Genomic DNA, 18,490 nt, shown 5'->3' with positions numbered 1-18,490 from the left:
ACATACATGCTGGGTTATGGTGGTGCACACCTTTAATCCCAGACTTGGGAGTGGCAGATGGAAGTCTGAGTTTGAAGCCAGCCTGGTCTATAAGAGTGAGTTCCAGAACAGGCTACAAAGGTAAGAAAAACCCTGTCTTGAAAAAAAAAATTGACAGGGGCCAGAGAGATGGCTCAGAGGTTAAGAGCATTGCCTACTCTTCCAAAGGTCCCAAGTTCAATTCCCAGCAACCACTTCAAGGATAGCCTGGTCTACAGAGGGACTTCCAGGACAAAGATATGTAGAGAACCTGTTTCAATAAGCCAAAAGTTAAAAGTAAAAATAAAAGAAATAGAGGTTAAAGTAAAGCCACGTAAAGATGAAAAATACACAGAGAATCTTGATACTGTATGCTATTATGCTCTCTTTGAATTGTTTAAATGCTGAGGAAGGAGCAACAGCTGCTAAAAGATATTTGCTCATAAATACTGCAGAATTAAGCCAAGGTAGATATTTTGAAAATTCCTTGACTTCAAAATTGAAGTCAAAATGTATGTTACTTTGGAGAAGAGATTTTGCTTTTGTTTCCACAGAAAACGAGAGGCTCTGAATTTATTCAAAGTTAAAAAAAAAACCAGCTTTGATGAGGGAAGACTACCTGAGAAATCTCAGGCAGGAATAGATGGCCCAGATGTCTGAGTTCTTCATCCAGAACAGCTTCAAGACTGCTGCCTGAGATGATCAAGACTCACAAGATGTGTCAGTCAGGACTTTATTATAACTCTAAATTTTCTTTAGGTCCCTATAACATTATCAGGGCCCCAACCAGCTGGAAGCATCCTGGAATACTATGCCCACATCCCCCAAAAATGGACTATGAATATTTTCCTTTGTTTAAAAAAAGGGGAGAAGTGGTGTGGGAGGATTGTATTCTGTCAATCATGTTTTAAATAAACACTGATTGGCAGGGCAGGAAGTATAGGTGGGAAAAGCAGACAGGAAGTAGAGGCAATGAAATGAGAACAGGAGAATTCTGAAAAGAAGGAATCTGATTCCTCCCAGTCCTGTGCAGAACACTGAGGAAGCAGGATGTGACCTGCCAGCTGGAAAAGGTACCCAGCCATATTGCTAAAATAGATCAGAATAAAGGGTTAATATAAGTAATGAGGGCTAATAAGAAGCCTGAGCTAGTAGGGTCAATCAGTTTATAGCCTAATGTAGACTCTGTGTGATTTTGGGGGGGTTTGCCAGCTGTGGGTAACTGGGCAGGACATAAACCCCAACAAGCCAGCCCATCATGTTACAATCTACCATTACATGGCTGACATTTTCTTATCTGATGCAAATGAAGATACTTCTAAAAAATGTTTGAAAAAATAAAGAGTGTTTTGACTAAATGGCTATTATAAATTACTCCTGAAAAAATACAGAAATGAGATTCTGGAAATTACCTAGCTTATAAAATAGGTTTGCAGAAAACTAGGACACAGAAGGTACAAATTAGAAGAGGCCAATTGTGGAATCTGAATGACTTTCAAAGACTGTTAGGAGAAATCTCCATTCTATGACCAGTTGTTGGGATAACGCCTGATATAATAGTTCATTTACACCAAACCTTAGATGGCAATAAAAGTTGAATAGTCACAAAGAATTAACAGCTGAAGCAGAAAAGTTATTGACAATTTTTGAGGAGAAATTACAGTATGCACATGTAGAAAGGGTGTGTGCAAATCTTAACTGTATTTTAGTCATATTCCCTTCCAGAATTTTTCTGATAGGAATTTTAATGTAGAGGAGCAATATTATCTTAGAATGAATCTTTCTAACACATAAACCAAGTAAAAAACTAAAAACTTATATGGGAAAGATTTGTGAATTTATCATGAAAAGTAAATTGAGACATTGTCAATTAGCAGAGATTACTGTGCCTTTCACTACTGATGAAACAAAAAGTTATGGAAAGAGAGTGAACCATGGCAAAGATCTTATGTTATTTTTCTGGGTGAAATTAATAGCAATTATCCTAAAAACAATAGATGTAATCTCAAAAAGACAACTTCTTTTATTCATCCCCAAATTATAATATGATATACCAATAACTAGAGCTCGTAGATTTTATACTGGTGTAAACATATCAGGGAAATCAGGACATTTATTAGAAGTAATAATTAAGGAGGATCAAAACCCTTATAATTCTGTCCAGAAGGCAGAATTATATGATATTCTTATGGAAATAAGGGATTTTAAAGAACATCTCAATAGAGTTACTGATTCACAATATGCAGCAAACATTGTATTGCATATTGAAACTGCTGAATTTATACCAGACGATGTAGAATTGACTTTATTATTTATCCAGGTGCAAGATGTAATCAGGAATAAATTTTTTCTATATACATATAACACACACCTCATTCCATAAAAGTCTGCCAGGCCCTCTAGCACATGGTAATGGATAAATTGATCAACTATTGATTGAAAGCATGTTGTCGGCCTCAGAATTTAAATAAAATCATGTCAATAGCAAAGCTTTAATGAAAAACTGTTATTTTACATGGAAACAAGCAAAGGAGATTATAAAGAGATGCCCTACTTGCTCTTTCTATAACCAAACACACTGCTACCAGAAGAAAACAAACTAAATGATACACAAAGAAATGAAATATGGCAAATGTATTTTCTCTACTTTACAGAATTTGGTAAATTAAAATATGTGTACCACTCTATAGATATGGATTCAGTTTTTCAATGGTCAACTGCGTTAAGCTCAGAAAAGGCTGATTCAGTAATTACATATTTATTAGAAGTTATGATCATCATGGGTTTATATGCATAAATAAAGACAGATAATTGTCCACCATATGTCTCTAAGAAAATGAAACAGTTTTTGCTTATTATAATATTAAGCATATTATAGGTATACTACACAATCATACATGTCAGGCTGTTATAGTACATTCAAATTGAACTATAAAGGATATGTTAAACAAACAGAAGGGGATAAGAAATACCCCAGAAATAAATTACATAATGCCTTAATAACCTTGAATTTTATTAATGCTAATAAGAAAGAAACAGCAGCAGCAGAGAGACAATGGATAATAGAAAAGTCTTCTGAATTAACTCTGCCAGTGTATTTGAAGGATGTGTTGACCTCACAATGGAAACCAGGTGATATGCCACATTGGGGAAGGGGTTTCATTCTTATTTCCAGAAGAGATGAAAAACTATGAATGCTATAAAAATTAATAAGGATTTGATTTGAAAAGGAGAAACTTCTTGAAAAAAAAGACAGCTCATCCACACCAGTGACATTTATAAAGGTGTTAAAAAAACTCATAAGCATTGGAGAAGGGTTCTGCCCTTAACTTTGCAGAAAAATACTCATCTTTAAAAAATCAAGAGACCCTGGACATCTAGGAGCCTTAACAGGAAAACTATCCAGATAGGATCACCAAGCAAAGAGAATTATTACTTATGAGAACATATTATCTGAGAGTAAAAATCTCAAAACATAAACTAAAATGACAATCATAATCACTTAAAAATCAAAACTGTCTTTGAAGTTGGACACTGACCCTGTTATACTATAAACACAAGCATGTTGTTAAAATAAAATTTCTGAATTTTTGTCTCAAGTCATGAGCCATGATATAGGATAGAAAAAGAATTTAGAAATATTTACTTTTTTCACACCCATTTTTGTCTTTATCATACCTTTTATTGATTATATAAATCTGTATAAGTCTGTATAAATAATAATTAAGTTCTCAACAGTGAGGAATGTATTTTCCTGCAATAATATTTGAGTTTCAAGAAGAAGATTTAACTCCACCTGGTTATTTTGATGCCATGATGCTGATAGCACTACTATAAGACCATTTTGGGGTGCCAGCTGCTCAAGATGGTTCCAACTTTGTTTACTGAAATGTTGCACATTTTGTATAATATTCTGGCCAGAACTCCAAACAGGAAACTCAGAGCAACCCTACCACATACTCAGAAACTATTTGCAATTATACCAGAGAGTTATCATAGAACTTAACCCTTGTTTTACTTTCACAGGATCCCATAGAAAGTACATCATCCCTTGACAGCTGGAAGTAATTCTAGAAGACAATGTCCCTTCTCCCCACAAAATTTGTCCTCAGGGAATAATTTAGGTGTTAATTATAACTGTTATAGTGTTGGGGGGGAAATTATGTAGGCTCAGGGACATCTTTGAATAAAAGTGGAGAGACATTGGGTGTGATAATAGATTAATGTGAACTCACACCAATATTAATAGAGAGTAATGGAGTGAATATTTGTGAGCTATTATTTACATTGGTATAGATTCTTGTATATTGACCCAAACTTAAATTATATTAACTATGTTCCTATTTTAGCCTATAATATTTGTATACCTAGGCAAAGTTATCTTGTCATATTGTAACCATGCATGCTTTTACCTCTGCTTAAGACATTATGTATATTGATACAATTTTAAGATATATTGATCATATAGCAATATACATTTCTACATCTGATCAAGATACTTATACTTTGTTTACATTTTGATATCATTGTCCTTATTTGTTGTACCATTGTTTAAAAATTGTTTAAAATTTTAATCTGAAGTCTTAGTCTTTAAGTTATATAGATATTAAAAATTATAGCTCAATAGTCATCTATGCTTGTCATACTTATGGTTATACTAACCAGGTTCTGCAGATACATAAAGATTATATTCTGCATAGATGGGTAATCTTCAGCCACTTCAAACTTCTATAGAATGTGACATTTAAATAACTTAGGGTTCTGTTGAAGTGAGACACGATTGCTCCTGGAAGCACCTTTATATTCCTGAGAGAATGTTGAGCACCAAAGACACTGAACTTTGTGCAAAGAACTGTCCATGCATCAGCCACTGACAAAATGCACAAAGTCCGGGCAGGACAAGTGAGATACAAGAAAAAAGACTTCGAATCATGCTAAGACAGGGTAAGAAGGTTTGGAAAAATTTCCTGCCTCTGAAAATTGTCTGTCAGTTACTCTAGGTCTCAGCTAAAGTTGGTTGCTCCAACATTGAAAATGAGACTTTGGGTGATCGTCCTGGTACTCAGTTGTCTATGTTATTTGTTGTACATTTTTGGAAGTTGCTCGATTGTGCTTCCAGCTTACTCAAGTAATATTATTTCCCCTCTCAGATCTTTGATGGAGTTGAAGACTAGATAGTTGTAGTTACTTTATTTTCTTGACTTGTCCAAGTTATTTATTGTATACAACTTAAACTCATTAGGCTAGGATAATTATTAAAACATTTATCACATGTTTTTTGTTTGATATTATTTATGTTTTTTTGTACTTTTAATTTTTTTTACTTGATATTTATTATTATTGTATATAGTTTTGTATTAGGCTAAGAACTCTTTTACTTAAAAAGGGGGAGGTGCTTTAGGAATTCCTTCAGCCAGTAGCCTTTAAGATGCTATAGCCTCCAACTTAAACCTGACATCAACAGTTTCTACTAGTTGTTCCTTCTTCACTGATCTTTCTCATTTACTATATATAATGACTTGGTTTAGATAAATTCTAAAGCATCTTTAATTTATTTCAACCAATTTAATCTACATTCATTCTGTAACATACACACACATATTTGTCCATTATATCTGATATATGTACATGTATAGGAAAATTAGAGACAAACATGTATTGACTCTGTCGTGTGGTATAAACAGTGATATCAGTTAATAAGGGTTGGAAAAAGAATGGGTCTTTGCCTCAGGGAAGATACCAATGCAAAAGGAAAAGTCTCAATGCATACCTAACTAAAATATTTTAACACTCTGAAATGGACAGTAATTTTGTTGAGAGCAGAGTATGCCCTACTATATATTGCTCTTAATTATTTATCATTACTTTGGAAGTATAGATGAGGAGGCTACTCCATGTGTTTCACTTACTTAACAGATACTGTGCTCTCAAATATTGAGCATTTTCTCATGACAAAGGACTGACTCAAAGAGTTATAAGTATTTCTATGGCAAAACAGTGCTGACTTAGACTTTTGTTTAACTTTGTGAAAGAGCTACATGTTTGAGTTAATCTATATGAAGTCTTCATGATTGCTCTAAACATCCCTTCATGCAAAAAGAAATTTTTAGCAAACACACACACAAAAGTATCTTAACCTTTAGCCTTGTAAGATATTTTTTCTTATTAAGCTTAATACAAATTATTCCCTAATTAACACACATTTCTTATCTTGTTTGTGTTTTGTTAATGTGAAATAGTTAATTATGCTTGTAATAATATCATCAAAATCAAACTATATAACTGTACTTTTGATGAATTTTTGAAGCAAGCATTTCAATTCAAATCTACAAGCCAGTTTAAACATAACCAGTAGGAACAAAAATTGATCTGTTTCTTTTGTTACATATGCAATCTTTGTTTTTAAAATTGCCATTTAATGTAGCATATTGCCTGTTGAGGGAACAATACAAGTTCTCTATCTGATTTCTGTGTATTTAATATTGTACATGTAATAAAACTGTTCTGGTTATCAAGTGTAGGGATTATACCTCTTTTGTCATTTAGTTTCACTTCACTGTTCTAATTATGAACTAAAAATTGTAATTAGATGAGAGAGTGGAAACATCTTCCATAAAAGTTGTTTTGTTTAATAATTCATATTCCCCTTAACGACAGCAAAATTATAGTAATTTTCTTTACTTACATTCTAGGGCCTAAATAGTCTCTAGGTGCCAACAATGGGTTAATCAAGAATAATTAACACTAAGTCATCTTTAAAATATCTTTATTTGTAGCCAATAAGTTCTTTCAGGACTTATTTAAAATGTAAGCAATCCTTATAGATATTTAATCAATACCATGTCTGAGGTATAATATGAATATTGCTGCAGTTAACCTTTAGTGCTTTGAAACTTTTCAAGTATCTGAGGGGAAAAATCCCCTTATTATATAACATTCCACACACAAGGATGTACAATTAAACTTCTCACTGTCCACTCACACAGCATTATAAAACTGGATCTCAGTGTTATTGAAAATAGTAAAAAAAAAAGTCATAGTCTTAATGTTCACAACTAACTCACTGTAGCTATGTGAGTCAGGAGATTAGAAGTAAGTCATATTGATCATCAGTCCTGTTCCTCTGCAGATCCAGTAACACTTCATCACCATTACTGTATCTATGTGATTCAGAAGATTAGAAATTAAAGTCTCTCAGGCATCACTCTTCCAATATAATTGCTTTGGAATTTTGCTTGTTTCTAAGGATAGACTAGTAATATTTCACAAGTTCAATATCCTTTATGATTTTAGAAATGATGTTGCCCATAAAGGAAGCAATGATATACAATGCTTGCAGTTTTTGGTTTATTAGACCTATTAGTGTTGTGAATTGCAAGACAGGTTCAGCACCTGTAAAACCCAATGCCTTGATAAAACCAGGTAGTGAAAGGGCACGAAACATGGTTTTGTCACGACTTGTGTAAAGGAAGCACTTGCTCTACTATGGTGAGTAACTGGATAAATCAGAGTGAATTTCTTATCCTTATGGTTGATGTCACAGACTTATTCTGGTGTAATTATAGCACAGTTTATTATTTCTATGCTTTTTGGGTCTCTGAATTTAGAAACCAGGGTATAATTAAATGATTGTTACAAAGCCAGGTTAGTTAAATAATTCTGTCAGGTAATTTGTTTGCTTTAAATGAATTTACAAGACCACAAAAATCAAAGCAATTGATATTGATATTGACTGTCAATTCTGCTTGGGATGTGTAAAAATCATTGTTATTTTTCTCAAATATTTTAGTAATGAATCTTGATATATGACACTCCACATGTCATTGATTTTAGTGTTCAGTAGATATTCTGGGGATAAAAAGTGAAATTTGATGGGTTAGGAGAAGGAGTTGCAGCACCAGAACTAAGTAAGGGAAGTCCTTGAGCTGAGTTGCTTTGAAGGATGTTGACACAAGTTGTGGGAATGGAAAGAAGGAAGCATCTCAGATATCTATTGTGGTCCATTGGGCAGGGTTATTGTTTCAGAGTTAGCAATAGCCACAGGGTAGTCTGCTGAAGAACCAGGAGCAACCTGAAGTGTAATTTGCAATCCTGTCATGCTGACTGGACAGATGCATGTACTGTTATCTTCTACACCATCGACTACGCATGGGACTTGTTGAACACTGATGTCAGGTTTACTATTTGACAATTCAGATCCTGATTTATTTTCCCAAAACATGAGACTGGCATTTTGGCTCTCATATATTTGTTGAAGACTTTTTACTAGGACTGGGAATGTGAAGTCCTTATGGTTTGTTATTTGCCGTTTAATGGTCCACCATTTACTATGCAGCCATTGTGGTGAACGAACACTTTTCCATCCTTTAGCTAAATTATCCCAGTTAATTTCATTTTCATCAGATACATCAAGTTCTGTAAGCTTGTTTATGAGAGTGACATCATCTTTCCTTGTCCACTCAATTCCTCCAGTCTGTTTCCAGTTCAGGTAGTTGAGCCATTTTGCTCGGCACTGCTTTGCTGAGCGAGTACCTACTCGTTGAGCCACTGTTGACCAAGACACACCCTTTGTGACTTTTTCATTCACCTCAGTGCATGTCAATTCATGAACCACATCTCTGAGAATATGTTCCTCTTCTTTGGTCCATTTCCCTGTGTTCCAAGTATCCTTCATTAGTCGGCAACGGTCTTTGACAGAAGATGGACTTCTTCCCATGGCAGCACCTATTTTTATCCAGTCATTACCATGCTGCTGCCAAAGCTCCTTGAGCTTCTCACTTTCTTCAGGGGTGTACTTTCCCACATGGTTTCTGTTATCGTACATTCGGACCACTCTTCTATATACTGAAAACAAAGGTCGATTCAGACCCAATGATATAGTCTTGTAGAAATCTTTTCTTTTACCTTTTGACATCTTAAAAATGATTTCTGCGACATTCTCTACTCCATGTTCCTTCATATAGCATTCAATGTTGTTCATTAAAATATCTGTTTCCTCCTTAGACCACACTCCCTGCTTCCATTTATGTCCTTGTTTGATTAGATTAACTTTATCTTCTTTAGCTGTGACCCATGCTTGCCTAATGCTTGACTCTTCCTTACTTGCCAAGGGAATTTTTTTTTCTGGTTTATCATCCTGTAAAATCACAAACTGCAACATAGTTCCCCCAGTAATCTCTTCATCTGTCAATTCTGTGGCTGAGGTTGTGACCAACTGAAAACTCTGTTCCATTTTTGGTAGTGGGGATGCAGCTGCTGGTACACAAGGAGTGGAATCATCCTCTGAGGACAAACAAGGCCTCTTATTCAGAGGTTCAGTAAGGTTTTCCATTTTATCAGTTTCATTCTGAAGGCAGAGAATGAGGTTTCTCTCTGTGTCTTCTGTAGGTAAGACAGAACTTACAATTTCAATTGTTACTGGCTCAGAATCCTCTTCAAATGTACTCATATTCAAATCTAGTGTCAGGCTAGAACATCCACGACATTTCCTATATACTCCAGTCTCCTCTCCTTAATCTGAATAACATGAAAGTGGTGTTGTCTGCAATGCTTGCCTGTTTAACATCGGCAAACAGAGGTTTAGATAAATCTGGTAAGTGTGACAAAGGACTGGATATAGTTCAGCTTGAGGATGCTTGATTTCTTATACTTTATCTTTTCTCCTGATTTAGTTGGCAATATGTGTTTGATGATAAATCTGAGAACACAGGACTAATTCAAGAGGCTCCAAATGATTAAACATGGAAACTTCAGAGAATTGTTGATTAATATCAGTATGCAATTAAAAGCTGAAAAATAAAATGTTAATTTTCCGTTAATTGCATCCTAGGACCATTTCATATTTTCATTGCAGTGCTTAAATCAAACAAATACTAAAATTGAAATAGACAAACTATAGAATGTCTTTATTTACATGTGTTTTTAGAGTAAATAAGGCATCTCTCAAACAAATTTCAGAATACAGAAAAAATTTAAATATTAATACATTTCCACATAGTGTTACTCTCATAAAAATGTAAAAATGTTGATGAAAGTAGGAAGTCTGACTTTCAAAATTCAAGGAAGCTCATAGAATAAAAAGTTACAATATAATAGAGTCTAGAAAGTAAAATGTGGAGAATTTTATTGTATAAGTTATTTAAAATGCATAACAAAATGCATATTTGATATAAATTTCACCACAATATTCAAAAATTTATTTTAACGTAACCCATATACTTGGAAGGATACAATAGTGTACTGTTTTTCACATCACAGTTCATATGATATGCCTTTTGAAAGTTAAATGTATGTTGGGTGTGTTGAATGTTGACTTAATATGGTAAGTACTTCAATATAAAAAATACAATAACAAACATAGTGTCTTAAATTTCACTATATAGTCTTATTGATAATCATATCCTTGTATACATTTACATAAATTACTTTGATAAAAATGGTAAATTAAATAATCATGCAATTTCATGTTTTCAGTAATCATTTGTTTACACAGGTTAAAAATTAAGTGTGATGAATGCAATAGACTTTTTTGATTTCTTAGTATTCATTTCTAGAAAACTAAGTGTTTTTCAAGGAAGTATTTTCTTTTTGGTCTGTTATTATTTTAATAGAAGGTGAGACAAGTTTTCAGTCTTCTGTGTATATCAATTTCTTTTCCCCATCTTTGTAGTAAATTGCTTTTTGTCTATTTGCTCACCTGTATTATATAACACATTTATATTTTCAATTTCCATCTAGAATCAATTATTAATACTCTTATATTATTTAAATAAACTTGAAAATTTATGTAATAGAGTTATTCAAACTTTTTCAAATATTGCCCCAGTATCTTTTCCATTCTGTAGTATAAGAAAATTCAGATCAATTTTTGTGTACTTAACATTGACACACAACCAAATTTGGAACAATCTCACAGTTAAGATTGTAGGCATTTCTATCATGTATGGGATATAATCTACTCAACGTTTAGATGAAAAAATTGAGTAATGGTATATAAATATACATTGATGAAATATTTATATCCAGAATAAGTAGTTATATTAATTCCATTCATGTTAGAAAAATAGTAATAATCATAGTAGCAGTAATAATATTAGCATAATCAGTAATTATTCCTGCTATAATATCATAGGAGAACACTGTTTACTTACCTTGAAAAAATTGTTTACATATTTAATAGAAGAAGATTCAGAAAATGATAATTCATAGAATAACCAGGAGCATGTACAGAAGTCAAGATGAAGATAGAACTAATTGACCTACTCTGAGAAAACTGTAAGACTAGCTTCAGATGACTACCATTTTGAAAGGTAAGGATACTCAGAAAGCATAGACATCTAAAAGTATCTGACCTCATCTTGAAAAAGAAATAACCAAGATAAACCCATGTTCTAAATATTATAAGTGGCTTAGCTTCTGATAGTCAATATATACAGTTATTAGCTATAAATTCAGCTAATTTATATGAATGCAAATGAAGTATAATTGTGAAAAGGTGCGATGAGGTCAAATATATGTAGAAAAAATATAAATTGAAACTAAGTAGTGGAAAGAAGACAGTTGCATACGCAAGTAACTAATGAAGAATAGAAAATGATCTGGAGAATTTATAACAAAAGAAAAAATCTGGTACTAAAGGTATAAATGAAGTTATTAAAATCTATCAGAATATTCAAAGAAAAGCCCCTAGTATGTTGTGAAATATTTTATGAATAGTAAGGCATTGTATACATTAGTTTTCATTATAAGATTAAAAAAACCATAAGTCATCTGAGAAGATGGATTCTAAACTGAGAAATTACTTTGGCCTATAGTCATGACTGTGAACACTTTCTTTAATGAACAGTTGATAGTATAAAACCCAGCTCACACTGGACAATGCCATACCTATTCATAAGTTTTTGAGATCCATGAACAAAACTAACTGAGACCTTTGTGACCTGCCAAATGAATTCATACCCACTTTCCTTTTTGAGTCCCTTTTAACTTACTCACTTCAGATACATAACATGATTTTTTGTTTCATCCATTCAGAAAAAGAAGCTTATCTCCATTCCTTGCCATGGAGACTAGACTCTCACACAATTTGATTCTACTAGGACAGTCAACACCACTTATTCTTGATGCACCTATTTATTTAGTTCTTTCTCTAGGCAGAGAAATAATTAGTGTTTCTAACTACAGTCATCTTCACTATCTGAGTGTTGTCCATATTGAGGAATGAGCACTAGACTCTTATGATCAGATCTACACATCCATGCAACTTACATAAAGACTACCTGTCCTTACTCATTTTGTATGTCTTCCTATATACTCTCTTCAGCTGAGAATCAACAACACATGCTGTTAACCCCTCTGCACCACCCCAGTTTCCTTAGTTCTCTTGCCAATATTAATGAGAGATCATATATTTCACTTCCACCTGAAACTGCCCATGTCCAGTGCGCACACTTGGTTTCTTCCTCAGCTAACACTAGAATAGCTTTTCTTGCTTCACCCACCCATGGAAACTAGATGATTACCCATTTTCAAGGAAAAGCACTACACTCACACCAACAATTCTATGCAAACTCTTAACTTGCTTTAGGACCACAAGTCTGGCACTTGCTTTCTGAAAAACCCTGTGTGACCAACTTTTTACTTAGGAACCCCAAAGTCATATCACCAAAACAAGCATCACTCATTGCTTGGGGAAAACACCTAAGCACCTCCCACGAACTCTTGAAGAGTGACTCAACTCTTAGAATCCTGTGAGTTTTGTTCCTTATCTGTGAAACTTCATTTATCATGAATTGAGTCAAGACTACTTCTAAAGTTACATATGAACAAATACAAAGAATCACCCAAGGACTGAATTATAAGACTCATGAAGATAGTCAAACACCTGCAAAGTTGAAGTAAAAGGAAGCGGAGCATTGAGTACCCATTCAATATAAGAGTGTTAGTATTTACATACCAAAAAATACTACAAACAACCTTACTTCAGATACCTAGAGTCCATCACAAATACAAAAATAGGAATAACGAAAACAATAATTTTCCAACAAAAATTAACATTCTCATAGTAATATCCCCTGAGAAAAATGACCTAGATGATTTATAAGACAATGATTTCAAAAATTCAAGAATATGCATCGTCATCATAACATCCTAGCTTGCTCTAGCCTTACTGCTGGGTCATGCCCCCAACCCCAGCAGACATCTGCCACTCAGGGGCAGGGGACACCAATTAGAATCACATTGAGTAACCCACATGTCAGTGGAACTTTCTTTCTCATTAGATTTTTCAGCTCATCACCAGCCCTGTTGTGCCCTGCTCTCAAGCTCAATTAATTTCTGACCACTTAACTGCAAGCCACACCACTCATAAAAGGAGAAAACAACACCAGTTTGAACAGACTTCTGCTGCTTAAGTGCAGGCCACACTAGTCAGAAGAACAATCTGCACTAATCAGAGGAACAGAGATCATCTGCTACACCAAAGACTAAATGATTTGCATGAAGTCCAACTGCAAACGTGGACAAAGACTGCCTCCTAGATTAGAGATCACATCGGTAACCAGAAATCCAGGCCACAAAGTTGAGAAAACCAAAGAGGAAACAGAAACCAAGAGGAAAAAAAAAACACTCATCCAACAAAGACAATCTCAGAAACAAGGAACTAGAACTAACCATGAAAAACACAGGTGGCTAAATGCCTGTGTAAAATTAAAATCAGCAACAGCCTAAGAAATATGGCACCACCAGAGCCCAGGTATCCTACAAAAGCAAGACCTACATATCCCAACATAAATGACTCACAAGAAAATGAACCTAAACACAACTTTACCAAGATGAAAGAGGTCCTTAAAGAGGGAAAAATAAACCTACCTTAAAGAAGTCAAGAAAAAGAAAATCAAAAAATAGAGAAAAATGACAAACCCTAAAGAATGCCAAGAAAGTAAAGAATAAACAGAAATGGTAAATGAAACTATTACATGAAAATCAAAGTAGAAGCCATAAAGAAAACACAACTTAGGAAATTTAGTAAATAGAAAGTCCAAGGAAGTAAACAGGAACTACAAATGCAAGAGTCACCATCAGAATATAAGAGATGGGTTTTTTTTTGTCTCCTGGGTCCTAGAAACACCAGCTAGCCCTGCTGTAGTGCTGAGAAGTTCTATCCAGAGAGGTGAGTGGGTGCTCGCCTGGGCTCTCTGTCCCAGAAGAAAGCACAACCCCTCCACCCACAGCTTCTGTGGCAGGGTCTTCGGTGTTCCACCGGACTCCTCCCTGCTCCCACTGCTGCTGCCCTTTTGTCTTCTGGGTCCTGGAAATACCAGCTATCCCTGCTGCAGTGCTGAGGAGTTCTATCCAGAGAGGGCTGAGTTCTATCCAGAGAGTGCTGAGGAGTTTCATCCAGAGAGGAGGAGATGGGCAGGCGCCAATTCCTTCAACAACCTGAAAGAATTCCTCCAACAGCCTGAAAGGCAACATGACAATTCCAGAATCCAGGGATCACGAAACTAGAAGAATTGAACACCCTACTCGAGAGAAATAGAAGAAATTGACTCTAAGCGGATCTTTATGAAAATAATAGAGGAACTTAAACAGGAGGTGAAAATCTGCCGTAAAGAAATGGAAGATAAGTATAACAAAAAGATTGAGGAAATGAGTTAGAAATGGAAGAGAAATATACTAAAAGGTTTGAAGAAATGAGTAAATTCGTAAATGAAATTCTGGGAAACCAAGAAAAAACAATCAAACAGGTAATGGAAACAGTTCAAGATTTGAAAACTGAAATGGAGGCAATGCAGAAATCACAAGCCGAGGGCCGGCAGGCTATGGAAAATCTAGGTAAATGAACAGAGACTTCAGAATCAAGCATAACCAACAGAATACAAGAGATTGAAGAAAGAATCTCTGACTCTGAGGACACCATAGAGAAATTAAACACTCTGACAAAAGAGAACAGCAAATCCAACAAATTCTTATCACAAAACATTCAGGAAATTTGGGACACAATAAAAAAAACAAATCTAAGAGTAATAGAGGTAGAAGAAGGAGAAGAATTGCAGATCAATGGTCCAGAAAATATATTCAACAAAATTACAGAAGAAAACTTCCCCAACCTAAAGAACGATATCTCTTTGAAGGTTCAAGAAGCATACAGAACACCAAATAGGCTGGATCAAAAAAAAAAATCCCTTCACCATATAATAATCAAAACACAAAACATTCATATTAGAGAGAGAATATTAAGTGCTGCAAAGGAAAATGATCAAGTAACTTATAAAGGTAAACCTATCAGAATTACACTAAACTTCTCTATGGAAACCATGAAAGCCAGAAGGTCCTGGATAGAGGTACTGCAGAAACTAAGAGACCGTGGATGCAAGGCCAGACTACTTTATGCAGCCAAGCTATCGTTCACTATCAATGAAGAAAACAAAATATTCCAGGATAAAAACAAATTAAAACAATACGTCGCTATAAATCCAGCCTTACAGAAAGTATTAGAAGGCAAATCACAAATGAAGGAATCCAATATTCCTAACACCGCCTACAATAACTCAGGCATCTAGTGACCCATCACAAGCAAAACTCAAAGAAGGGAAAAACATACACTCCACTACCCCCCCCCCAAAAAATAACCGGAGTCAACAACCACTGGTCATTAATATCACTTAATATCAATGGACTCAATTCACCTATAAAAAGGCACAGACTTAGAGATTGGATACGAAAACAGGATCCGACATTCTGCTGTTTACAAGAAACACACCTCAACCACAAAGACAGACATGTACTCAGAGTAAAGGGATGGGAAAAGGTTTTCCAAGCAAACAGACCTAAGAAACAAGCAGGCGTGGCCATTCTAATATCTAACAAAATTGACTTCAAACTAAAATCAATCAGAAGAGATGGAGATGGACATTTCATACTCATAACAGGAACAATTCATCAGGAGGAAGTCTCAATCCTGAATATCTATGCCCCTAATATAAAGGCACCCACTTATGTAAAAGAAACACTTCTAGAACTCAAGGCAGTCATCAAACCACACATACTAATAGTAGGAGACTTCAACACACCTCTCTCACCAATGGACAGATCAATCAGACAGAAACACAACAGAGAAATAAGAGAATTATTGGAGGTATTGAATCAAATGGATTTAATAGATATCTATAGAACATTTCACCCAAATAGGAAAGAATATACCTTCTTCTCTGCTGCCCATGGACCCTTCTCAAAAATTGACCACATACTTGATAACAAAGCAAACTTTCACAGATACAAAAAAATATTAGTAGCCACCTGTGTCTTGTCAGATCACCATGCATTAAAGTTAGAATTCAACAACAATGCTACACCCAGGAAGCCAACAAACTTATAGAAGTTGAACTGTCAACTATTAAATCACCCCTGGGTCAAGGAAGAAATAAAGAAAGAGATTAAAGTCTTCCTTGAATTTAATGAAAACAAAGACACAACATACTCAAACCTATGGGACACAATGAAAGCAGTGCTAAGAGGAAAGTTCATAGCACTAAGTGCCCAATTAAAGAAAATGGAGAAAGCACACATTGGAGACTTAACAGCACACTTGAAAGCTCTAGAAAAAAAAGAAGCTGATTCACCCAGGAGGAGTAGAAGACTGGAAATAATCAAACTGAGGGCTGAAATCAGCAAAATAGAAACACAGAAAACAATCCAAAGAATCAATGAAACAAAAAGTTGGTTCTTGGAGAAAATCAACAAGATCGACAAATCCCTATCCAAACTAATCAAACGGCAGAGAGAGAACACTCAAATTAATTAGATCAGAAATGAAAAGGGTGACATAACCACAATCTTACTATGAAAGCTTATATGCCACAAAGTTGGAAAATGTAAAAGAAATGGGCATTTTTTTAGATAAGTACCATATACCAAAGTTGAACCAAGAACAGGTGAACAATCTAAATAGACCTGTTAGTCGTGAAGAATTAGAAGCTGTTATCAAAAATCTCCCTACCAAAAAAAAGCCCAAGACCACATGATTTCAATGCAGAATTCTACAGAACTTCCAGGAAGAGCTAATACCTATACTCCTTAATGTATTCCACAATATAGAAACAGAAGAATCTTTGCCAAACTCCTTTTATGAAGCTACAGTTACCCTGATACCAAAAGCACACAAAGACACAACCAAGAAAGAGAATTACAGGCCAATTTCACTCATGAACATCGACGCAAAAATTCTCAATAAAGTACTGGCAAACCGAATCCAAGAACACATTAGAAAAATTATCCATTATGATCAAGTAGGCTTCATCCCAGAGATGCAGGGCTGGTTCAACATACGCAAATCTACCAATGTAATCCATCATATAAATAAACTGAAAGAAAAAAAACATATGATCATTTCATTGGATGCTGAAAAAGCATTTGACAAAATTCAACACCCATTTATGATAAAGGTGTTGGAGAGACTGGGGATACAAGGATCATACCTAAATATAATAAAAGCAATATACAGCAAGCCGACAGCTAACATCAAATTGAATGGAGAGAAACTCAAAGCCTTTCCACTAAAATCAGGAACGCGACAAGGCTGTCCACTCTCTCCATACCTCTTCAATATAGTGCTTGAAGTTCTAGCAATAGCAATAAGAAAACATAAGGAGATAAAGGGGATTCGTATTGGAAAGGATGAAATTAAACGTTCGTTATTATCTGACGATATGATAGTGTACATAAGCGATCCCAAAAACTCTACCAAAGAACTCCTACAGGTGATAAACACCTTTAGTAATGTGGCAGGATACAAGATCAACCCAAAGAATCAGTTGCCCTCCTATACACAAAGGATAAAGAAGCAGAGAGGGAAATCAGAGAAACATCTCCTTTCACGATAGCCACAAATAGCATAAAATATCTTGGGGTTACTCTAACCAAGGAAGTAAAAGACCTATTTGACAAGAACTTTAAGTCTTTGAAGAAAGAAATAGAGGAGGATACCAGAAAATGGAAAGACCTCCCCTGCTCTTCGATTGGGAGAAACAACATAGTAATAATGGCAATTCTACCAAAAGCAATCTATAGATTCAATGCAATCCCCATCAAAATCCCATCAAACTTCTTCACAGACCTTGAGAGAACAATAATCAAGTTTATATGGAAAAACAAAAAACCCAGGATAGCCAAAACAATCTTATACAATAAAGGACTTTCTGGAGGCTTTACCATCCCTGACTTCAAACTCTATTACAGAGCTACAGTATTGAAAACAGCTTGGTATTGGCATAAGAACAGAGAAGTCAACCTATGGAATCGAATAGAAGACCTGGATATTAACCCACAAATGTATGAACACCTTATTTTTGACAAGGGAGTGAAGTTATACAATGGAAGAAGGAAAGCATCTTCAACAAATTGTGCTGGCATAACTGGATGTCAGCCTGTAGAAGAATGAAAGTAGATCCATATCTATCACCATGCACAAAAC

General features: G+C 34.8%; 1 pseudogene across 1 annotated transcript in view; it reads right to left on the bottom strand.

The window, feature by feature from the left end:
- Nucleotides 1-6,807: 6,807 nt before the first annotated feature.
- Nucleotides 6,808-18,490, bottom strand: part of LOC125389448 (cyclin-D-binding Myb-like transcription factor 1 pseudogene) — a 34,932-nt pseudogene continuing 23,249 nt past the window's right edge. Inside the window, exon 3 of the transcript XR_015000237.2 lies at nt 6,808-9,806. The product of XR_015000237.2 is annotated as a cyclin-D-binding Myb-like transcription factor 1 pseudogene (transcript). The remainder of the gene's footprint in view (nt 9,807-18,490) is intronic.

Source organism: Myodes glareolus, chromosome X (genome assembly GCF_982192425.1).
Source record: "Myodes glareolus chromosome X, mMyoGla1.1, whole genome shotgun sequence".
Classification (NCBI taxonomy): Eukaryota; Metazoa; Chordata; class Mammalia; order Rodentia; family Cricetidae; genus Myodes; species Myodes glareolus.
This window is presented reverse-complemented; position numbering and strand designations above follow the sequence as displayed.